At 34.1% G+C, this 11,214-nt stretch overlaps 1 long non-coding RNA gene across 1 annotated transcript; it reads right to left on the minus strand.

The window, feature by feature from the left end:
- Positions 1 to 4,779: 4,779 nt before the first annotated feature.
- On the minus strand, positions 4,780 to 6,469 carry LOC311086633. Its single transcript, XR_014607101.1, has 3 exons — positions 6,366 to 6,469; positions 6,212 to 6,274; positions 4,780 to 5,530 (listed from the first exon to the last, which is right to left on the minus strand). It is a non-coding gene; the product is annotated as an uncharacterized lncRNA (long non-coding RNA).
- Between the last annotated feature and the right edge of the window lie 4,745 nt (positions 6,470 to 11,214).

Raw genomic sequence — 11,214 nt, forward strand, 5'->3', positions numbered from 1 at the left:
CACCGAATGAAGATATAGAACGAGCTACTTTTTTTTAAAGAAATGGATGTTTTAATAGAGAATTATAACAATGTGATTCTAATTGGTGATTTTAATACTGTTTTAGAAAGAATTGATGTGAAGGATTATATGGTATATAGAGCAGATGTTGGGAGAAAAGAATTAAAGAAAGTTATGGAAAAACATAGATTTATAGATTTATGGAGGGAGAGAAACAGAGTAAAAAGAGAATATTCAAGAAGACAAATGGTTAACAATGTTTTAAAACAAAGTAGAATTGATTTGGTATTATGTAACAGACAGTTAGGGAGTTTTATTACAAAAGTATTTTACAAAATCTTTAGTGGAAGTGATCACGATTTTTTAAATGTAATTATTGATTATAGTGGTGTGGAGAGAGGACCAGGGGTGTGGGTTTTTAATACGGAACTTTTAAAAAATGACATTTATAAAATGGATGTAGAAAATTGCATAATAAATAGCATTAATAATGTCCTATATGAAGAAGCAAAAAGTGTGTGGTGGGATAATTTAAAAATAGATATTAAAAAGTTATCTATTGAATATTCAAAGAAAATGCAAAGAATAAAGAAAAGTAAAGAAATATTATTAAATAAGGAATGGGAAGAAGAAATGAAAAAAGTGTCAGAAGGAAGGATGGATGCAAATAAAATAGTGATATTAGAAGAGAAACTGAAAAAAATAGAGAAGGCAAAATGTATAGGAGCTAAAATAAGAAGTAAAGCAAAAAATACAGTAGAAGGAGAAAGGAGTACAATTTTTTTTTATGATTTGGAAAAAATAAGAAAACAAGCAGAAATGATAAAATGTATTTCAAAAAACGGAAAGGTTGTGAAAGAAAAAGAAGGTATTTTAAATGAAGTGAAGAATTTTTATGATATTTTATTTAATTTTATTTAAAAAAGAAGTTATAAATGAGGAAGATGAAGAGTTTTTATTGAATCAAAGTTAAGGAAGATAATAAGAAAATGTGTGATAAAGAAATAAAAGAAGAAGAAATAGAGGAAGCTATAGATCAGTTGAGTAATGGGAAAAGTCCAGGCCTGGATGGTTTACCATCTGAATTTTATAAGGTTTTTAAGAATGTTTTAACGCCAATTTTGCATGATTTATTTATTGATATTTTTAAACAGAAAAAATTAAGTGAAAGTATGAAGAAAGGAATGATTAAGATTATATATAAAAATAAAGGGGAAAGAGAGGAGCTTAAAAATTATAGACCATTGAGCATGTTAAATACTGATTACAAGATACTGGCCAAGATTCTTGCAAATAGACTGAAAAAAGTGATTCCAAACATTATAAAAACAAACCAAGCATACTGTGTTTTAAATCGAGATATATCGGATATAGTAACAAGTATTAGAGACTTAATGTGGTATATGAAAGAAAAAGGGGAAGAAGGATATTTGATAAGTATAGATCTGGAAAAGGCATTTGATAGAGTAGAGCATAAATATTTATTTGATATACTGGAAAAATTTGGTTTTGGGGAAAATTTTATTGTATGGATGAAATGCTTATATAATGATATTTTAAGTTGTATTAAAGTAAATGGGTTTTTAACAGATTTTATTAAGATATCAAGGTCAATAAGGCAGTTATGTCCATTATCAGCACTACTGTACACTCTAGTTGCTGAACCATTAGGGCTTGCAATAAACAAAGAAACACAGATAAAAGGAATAGTATTGGAAAATGAGAAAGTGCAGCAGAAAATATTTCAATATGCAGATGATACCACCTTGTTTTTAAAAGATTTTAAGAGTATTGAAAAGGCAATGTTAATATTGGGGAAATATTGTGGTGGAACAGGGGCTAAAGTCGAGTGAAAATGATAAGACTGAATACATGAGAATGGGGAAGGTAGATGCTCTAGGAGGACAATGGAACTTTAAAGAACAGAAGAATGAACTAAAGATTTTAGGAATAATACTTGGAAGAGATGAAATTAGAACAAGAGACCTGGTTTGGGAGGAGACAATAGGAAAAATGGAAAAAAGACTAAACTTTTGGAAACAAAGACAATTATTTATAAAAGGGAAAGTACTGGTTTTAAACTCTCTATTTTTATCTAAGATGTGGTATATTTTAAATGTGGTTAGTCTGCCAACGTGGGTGTATAAAAGATTAAAAACGTTCATTTTAACATTTTTATGGGATGGTAAGCCAGCTAAAATAGCTTATAATACAATAATTGGGGATGTAGAAAAGGGAGGTTTGGGACTGATAGATCCAATGATAAGAAAGCAAAGTTTGAGAATAAAGACTGTAAAAAGTTTTTTAAAAAGGATGATTTAATATGGAAAAAAATAATGAGTTTTTATATAAATAAGTGTGGAAAAATGGGGGATGATTTTATATGGATGCAATTTAAGGACAATATGATAGAGGGAATACCAGAATTTTATAAAGAAGTTTTAAGAGCATGGAAAGGTTTTAAAGAAAATGTATACATTGAGTTTAAAGGGAGAGAACAACTATTGGAGCAACTGCTTTTTTTAAATCAACATATCAGAAACAACAGAAACACCTTTTTTTATAAGAATTGGTTTTATGCAGGATTAAAACAAGTTAAAGGCATTTTATATGAGGTAAAACCAGGATTTTTACCTTTACAGGCTATCATAGATACATTAGAGGAAAATGAAGATATAGAAAATAAGCAATTGATTAAGGAGCAATATTTGAAAATAAAAGAAGCCATACCAGTAGCATGGATTAAAAGTATTGAAGAAAAAGAAAAGGTGAATGAACAACCGGAAGTATTTTTAAAAATAAATGATGAAAAAAGTTCTTTTAATGATTGTATTTTAAAAATGTTTTATGGTTGTATATGTAAATCTGTATTTGTAAGACCAAAAGCAATTGAATACTGGGAAAAGCTATTTGATAATTTTGATGCATCAAACATATGGAAAAATGTGAGAATGAATTTTTTTTTTATTACCTGAAAATGTTTAAAGATGTTTTTATTGACTCTGTTGTATTGTTTCTTGTTTTTGTTATTGTTTTTGTTTTAAATGTAAAATAATGTTTTTAAATTGAAATAAAGATTTAAAAAAAAAAAAAAAAAAATCAATATGTCTTTTTTTTTTAGCTTAATACGACCCTGAGTTCAAGTCCCGGTTCGTCAAACTTTCTTGATACTATACTGTCCTATCATAATAAAAGGCAAAAAAATATATTCTTTAAACTGATGCAAGTTAAACTCCATCCACACACAAAAATAAAATCAGCATTTTTTAAGCCATTACATCAATACCTCTCATAATGGGAGTGGGGGAACGGAATTCCGACAGCTGTTTTTTTTGCCGTCGGATTCTTTTCCCCCCATATTTCTGACACACTGAGGTTCTAATATTTATCAAATTGATGCTGTCTAAGCCCCATCCACACACAGAATAGAATAAGCATATTTTAAGCCGATACATCAACATCTATCATTGGGGTGGGGGAACGGATTTCGACAGCTGAACTATTTGCCGTCGGATTCTGTTCCCCCTATGTTTCTTACACAATAAGGTTCTAAGATTTATCAAATTGCAGTAAATTGCTAGCCTCAGTAGCTTAGTGGTCAGTGGCCTAACAATATTTTTTTGTTAGCTTTGGGCGACCTGAGTTCAAGTCCCGGTTCGTCAAACTTTCTTGATACTATACTGTCCTATCATAATAAAAGGCAAAAAAATATATTGTTTAAACTGATGCAAGTTAAACTCCATCCACACACAAAAATAAAATCAGCATTTTTTAAGCCATTACATAAACACCTCTCATAATGGGAGTGGGGGAACGGATTCCGACAGCTGTTTTTTTTGCTGTCGGATTCTGTTTCCCCCATATTTCTGACACACTGAGGTTCTAATATTTATCAAATTGATGCTGTCTAAGCTCCATCCACACACAGAATAGAATAAGCATATTTTAAGGCGATACATCAACATCTCTCATCATTGGGGTGGGGGAACGGATTTCGACAGTGAACTATTTAAAGTCGGGTTCTGTTCCCCCTATGTTTCTTACACAACAAGGTTTCTAAGATATATCAAATTGCAGCAAATTGCTAGCCTCAATAGCCTAGTGGTCAGTGGCCTAACAATATGTCTTTTTCAGCTTATTACGACCCGAGTTCAAGTCCCGGTTCGTCAAACTTTCTTGATACTATACTGTCCTATCATAATAAAAGGCAAACAAATATATTCTTTAAACTGATGCAAGTTAAACTCCATCCACACACAAAAATGAAATCAGCATTTTTTAAGCCACTACATCAACACCTCTCATAATGGGAGTCGGGGAACGGATTCCGACAGCTGATTTTTTTGCCGTCGGATTCTGTTTCCCCCATATTTCTGACACACTGAGGTTCTAATATTTATCAAATTGATGCTGTCTAAGCTCCATCCACACACTCACTCTTAGAAGAAAAGGTTCTATATAGAACCTTAAAAGGTTCTATCAGGCGCTACGTATTTGGAACCCCTAAAAGGTTCTATATAGAACCCTTTTTAAGGGTTCAATCAAAAGAACCCTTTAGGGTTCTTTGTAACCAGGAAAAAGGTTCTATATGGAACCTTTTAGGGGTTCATTCATTATCATTTGTTTTGTCCTTTCTGGATTAAATATTTCATATTATTGACAAACATCAAGACCCTAAAATGTAAAAATGTAATTTACATAAAAAAGTCACCCATGAATACTGAAAAAAAGCACACCCAAAGTGCATAGAACTAGTAATTTATTTATATTAACAAAAATAATTACTATTACTGAAAGAACGCTACTGTAATTTCAAGTATTCAAGGCTTTAAATGTACAAATCAACATTAAAACATCAACCATTTAAAAAATATCTCATAAATAATGAAAATAGTTTCACCTACATCTACATATTACAAAATAAGTCCATAAAATGTACAAAATTACATTAATCTATCACTAATAAATAATACAAATATACAGATTCATCTAAATTCCCATCAGTGTTAGAACAACATCAAGTCACTCAAAACTACAAATCCATATTAATATAACTCACAATGGAAATATACAGATATAGAAGTACTTCAAATCTACAAATTCATATTAATATCACTCATAAAGAATGTGAATACATAGATTAAAATTCAGATCAGCATTTCAGAACATCTAGTACTTCAAATCTACAAATTTACATTAATATCACTCATAAAGAATTGTAATTACAGATTCAAATTCAGATCAGCATTTCAGAATAACATCAATCGCCTCATATTTACAAATTTACATTAGCACTATTCATGACATATCAAAGTATTATGATAATTGATTATACATTTTGAGCACTGGGACAGACAGTTTTTTTTTTAGCTGCTGGAGAGTTTAAACAGGTAGTGCTCAACAAAATTCATTGTGTGAGTGATGTGCTTGGGGTATTCCACACTGAATACGAAATAAGTAGCAAAGAGGCACTCCATTGCCTCCATCACTGGTTGATGGTTTGGAGCCATTTGCAGACATCATCTGTAATCTTGAAAAGGAAAACAGAAAGTTACTATTAATTTCACATCATGTACATGTCACTACTTTATTGACCTCTTAGTCTACCATGAAAAAAAGTAAAGTTGTATTCTGTAAATGTAAATATTAAACTATCCCTTTAAGCTGTGTGTGCTTTAGAAACAGCCGAACCCTGGCCTGCTTCCAGTTCCTTAGACACCACTTGACTTGAACATAAAATAATCATTCATAAAGTTTGAAAAGGTTGAAGTGAATCACAATAGTGTTCACATTGGGCTGTTTACAATTATCTAGCATCATAAAAGCATTCTGAGCCGAAGTGCGAGTACATTTAACCACTAGCTGCAGGGGCGGTTCTAGGATTTCACCTTTAGGGGGGTCGATCAGTAAACAAGAGAGAATGATAAACTTTACTGAAGAAGCAGCACTGGCCTGATCATTCAGATAGCTGATTATAGTTTTAGGGGGGCTGAGACTAAAAATATGGGGGTTGAAGCCCACCTAAAAAGGGTCTAGAACCGCCCCTAAGCTGAACGCACAAGCGCTCTGTTCTGTAGGGCTGTTCTTCATGACCATTTGAGTGTGCGGTCAAAAACTAGCTTAGAGCACTATCTGCAGTTAAAAACTAACTTAAACTTAGGATCAGAAAACACAAAATGTAACAGTTTGCAACAAGCACAACACAACTTACCGATGTAAGGCAACTTGTGACACTGTCGCGGTTCAGGCTCTTTCGTGTTTTAGTGTAAATCCGCTGTAGAAACATTGACAACTTCATTACTAATGGGTTTAAAGCTTATAACAAGTAAATTACTTAAAAAAATCGATGTATTTTTCTGACTTACCACAACAATATTTCCGTCAGACCGTCAATTTAAATCAGCAGACGGGGATCAGTCTCTTCTCGACCGTTGGAATTCAAAAACGTGACGTGCACTGCACTGCACTCGCGAGACAGCGCTGCGTGAATATGCTCGCGCAAATGCAAACAAATTGTTTAATTGAAATGATGAGTTTATTACTTCTTTTTGTTTATGTTTGCTGTTCAACAGATAAAAAATTTAAATCCATAATGCAAAATTGTTTAGTTGTGGTACAATAATTTCACATAAATGACAAAGAATGAACTGAAAGAGCAGCAAACAAGGCTAAGACAAGACAAAAGCCTATTCAGCTATAAATGGCTTAGAATGAGCCCTTATGTATGTTTTCCTTATGTATTTCTTGTTATAATGATAATGATGATGATGATGATGATGATGATGATGACGATAAGGTCAATATAGGGGTGTGCGATATAGCTAAATCGTCTGCGATAATATCGTATTTTTTGTTTTAACGATGTGCGCTTTAACATTATCAAGTATATTTCAAAAACTAAACAAATCGTGCCTACAGAGTGCACGCATCTAGGCTAATGTAAAGTTACATGATGAAGTCTAGCTATACTAGTGCGCGTGTGCATTTTGAGTGCGTTCTTTCACTGCATTATTCAGTGTATTCAAATGCATTTATGAATGCATGTGAATGATCACAAAATTCAAGATATGGGGGTTAGAAAATGTATATATTTATATCATTTTATGTAGTTAATCAATATCACACGAAGAGTGCCATTTCAGTTTTTCTCCTCCAAAAATCAGCATGATTAAAATGTGATATTAAGTTACTACAACAGTTTAATAAACAATTTAATTACAACTACAAAATGTTGCAGAATAATGTAATATATGAATGAATAGCCTAAAGAACCTTTGTGCCAAAAGGGTTCTTTCTTGTCATTATAGAACCTTTTTAGCATAAAAGGTTCTTTGGAGTTGAGTAAAGAACCCTATGGTTCTATATAGAACCCCAATGAACCCTTTTTTCTAAGAGTGTAGAATAAGCATATTTTAAGCCGATACATCAACATCTCTCATCATTGGGGTGGGGGAACGGATTTCTACAGCTGAACTATTTGCCGTCGGATTCTGTTCCCCCTATGTTTCTTACACAACAATGTTTCTAAGATTTATCAAATTGCAACAAATGGCTAGCCTCAATAGCCTAGTGGTCAGTGCCCTAACAATATGTCTTTTTTAGCTTATTACGACCCGAGTCCAAGTCCCGGTTTGTCAAACTTTCTTGATACTATACTGTCCTATCATAATAAAAGGCAAAAAAATATATTCTTTAAACTGATGCAAGTTAAACTCCATCCACACACAGAATAGAATAAGCATATTTTAAGCCATTACATCAACATCTCTCATAATGGGATTTCGACAGCTGTTTTTTTTTTTGCTGTCGGATTCTGTTCCCCCACTCCCACTCACTATTTCTGACACACTGAGGTTCTAATATTTATCAAATTGATGCTGTTTAAGCTCCATCCACACACAGAATAGAATAAGCATATTTTAAGCCGATACATCAACATCTCTCATCATCTCTCAAAAATAAAATTAGCATTTTTTAAGCCATTACATCAACATCTCTCATAATGGGAGTGGGGGAACGGATTTCAACGGCTGTTTTTTTTTTTTTTTTTGCTGTCGGATTCTGTTCCCCCACTCCCACTCACTATTTCTGACACACTGAGGTTCTAATATTTATCAAATTGATGCTGTTTAAGCTCCATCCACACACAGAATAGAATAAGCATATTTTAAGCCGATACATCAACATCTCTCATCATTGGGGTGGGGGAACGGATTTCGACAGCTGAACTATAGGTTCTAATATTTAGGTTCTAAAATAATAAGGTTCTAATATTTAGCACATTGCAGCTAATTACTAAACCCAATAGGCTATCTGTATTCCGCGCTCAAGCGCATGTATAAAACTTGCCGCAATGCACCGGCAAAAGTAGGGTAATTATAATAAATGTGTCTGAAAAATTAACGAAGCATTTTAATTGTTTATTAATGAACTAGTCTTTTCTAAATCAGTGTAGGCTGCCTGCAAACATATCTCCATACATCTCCGCTGTAATTTAGCCTAGATGTGCTTTTCATACGGACAGGATTACATAATCAGATGGTACCGTACGTATTTGCTTTCGAATGTATTTTTTTCCGTTGGTGGACTTTTTTTATAAGCTTTATATATATAGCTATATTTCTCATGTCTGTGAGGCTTGTCTGAACACTGTTTTTTCAGTTCATTTTTGAGACGCGCTCCAAATCACGGAGATCATGAAAGCGCGCCCTGTTCGTTTTATTTTATTTTACAAAAGCACGTTCTTGTTTTGAGTTTACACAAATAAAAGTAGTTGCGACTGATGTATTATTATTTTCTGTATGACCAGAAATGATGGAGTATTTTAAGTTGTTTCCACTGTTGATAGGAAAATGCGAGTGATGGCACCGGCGCCTCCATGTCATGCAGTGCGCGCTCCACACTCCACACAAACACTTGGATATGCGCTTAATAATAACAAATGTTTATCTAGGTTAACGTTAGAGCGAGCGGCCATACCAGATGGGTAAGTTCTCTTCATGTTTAACAAATCAAATTCTGTTGCATTTTATTGCGCCAGGGCGTCTGAAACACAGATAAACGCCCAATGCTGGTGTTTTTCTTTAAATAAATTAGTTTAAGCTTTAAAATAAATATTGTTTGTGAGCTAATTAATGCCACAATAATGCCACCGCAATGCCATCCTCCTATAGAAAGACACGTTAGAGCTACCTTTATTTTCTTTATAATAAAGGGTTTGGGAGGAAAACGCTTAACATGTAATTAAATGCATTGCGTTCATATTCTGGGCTCATCTGCTTTTTTGTAGGATAGTATGGTTTATTAATAAGGTGTGTACAGCATTTGATCTTTATCACTGAAGTAGCCTATTAAGCCACAAGCAGCAGCTCATGAGTTATACCAACGCACTCTAACTCTTCTTACTAAGGAAAGTTATGCTTCTTACCTTAACCATTTTTTTGCCGTGAAAGCGTTAAGAAACAGTGTCGATCGCTGATACAACTCTCTCTCCCGCATTCAGCTGCTGACGCGTGACGGCGTGAGCATTTTTCACCTCGCACTCAACGCAAAGTTTGGGCTGCTCATTTACCCGGAGTGGTTTAGCTTCGCACTCAAACTTGCTTGAAAAGGAAAGTTGTTTGGCAAATTGTTGCCATCAGTGTTTGCACAATGGCATTGTAGACTCCACAACGACCACGTTGGTTCGTTTGTTTACTCCGCGTTTTTTGTCTTCCGCAGCACAAACTCAATCAGCTGTTTCCCGTTTCCGTGGATTACCCTGGGCACATCGCTACAGAGCACAAACAATGCATGCCATATACCTCCTGCTTCGCACTGTTCTCCTACTAATGACTGTTAATATTACCACATTTTATTCTGTGTCATTTGACCAAGTCCCTGATGATATAAATGGCTTCCATCCTGAACTCTCCTATATTGCATTTATGCATTTTTCGTGCACTGCATTCTATCAGCCAGTCATTAAATATAATTTCTTTCCTTGTAATATATATTTTTGTGTTTCTAGTAAAACTGTCATGGAAAGCTTTGCTGTTTTAATATCAACTGGCCAACCTCATAATCATGATTCTCACAGTTCAAAAGCTGTCAGATTAAAATATCGTCTTTTAATAATTCTACTTCTTTTGATGTCAGGTAACATTAAGCCAAATCCTGGGCCTACACCCCCATGTATTAATTTACCTACCCCATCTGATTTCAAAGAACGAAATGGTCTTGGCTTCCTCCACATGAATGTTAGAAGTCTTGTGCCAAAAATGGACCTAGTCAGGGTTTGGGTGTCTACTTCAGACCCTGATGTTTTGGTTTTATCTGAGACTTGGTTGAAGAAATCTGTTTCTGATTCTTCTATCCATATTACTGGTTATAATTTATTTCGTAGTGATCGTCAAAGTAAGGGCGGTGGTGTTGCCATTTATATTAAAACCTGGTTTAATTGCAGAGTAACTAAATCTATATCCCGTCCTAAAATGTTTGAGTTTTTGTCTATTGATATTTCTTTCTCTTCCACATCACTCCTTACTGTTATTGCCTGCTATAAGCCTCCTTCTGCTGCTAAGGAGGCCTTAAATTCTCTGGCTGATGTATTAGTCGAATTACGGGATCGGGAAATTGTGCTTATGGGAGATCTGAACTGGGACTGGCTCTCTGCTAATTCCGACTGCCTGAAAAATATCTGTAATGAGCTAAATATTACTCAGCTTGTTTCCTCCCCTACCCGTCCTAATAGAAAATTTCCAGATAAGTCAACCCTAATAGATTTAATACTCACTAACACTCCACAGAAATATAAAGGAATAGGGGTATTCTCTAACGACATCAGTGACCATTGCACCGTTGCATGTGTTAGGGACACCAAGCTCCCTAAATCCAAGCCTCGCATCCTCATTAAAAGAAATTTTAAAAGGTTTGTAGAACAAGCCTTTTTACATGAATTAAACATCTGTGATTTCTCTAGAATTAGTCTTATACCGGATATCAATGTGGCATGGAACTACTTTCACTCACTTTTTCTCTCGATAACTGATAAACATGCCCCCCTAACATGCTATAGAATTAAAGGGCGTGATAACCCCTGGTTTTCCAATGAACTGTCTTCGCTGATCCATGAGAGAAATGCAGCTTGGGTCTTAGCAAAGACCACAAACCTCCAATCTGACTGGACTAACTATAGGTATCTTAGGAACAAGTGCACTTACCTTATAAGAAAGT

Source organism: Abramis brama (assembly GCF_963993115.1).
Source record: "Abramis brama genome assembly, chromosome: 7".
In the NCBI taxonomy this organism is placed as follows: Eukaryota; Metazoa; Chordata; class Actinopteri; order Cypriniformes; family Leuciscidae; genus Abramis; species Abramis brama.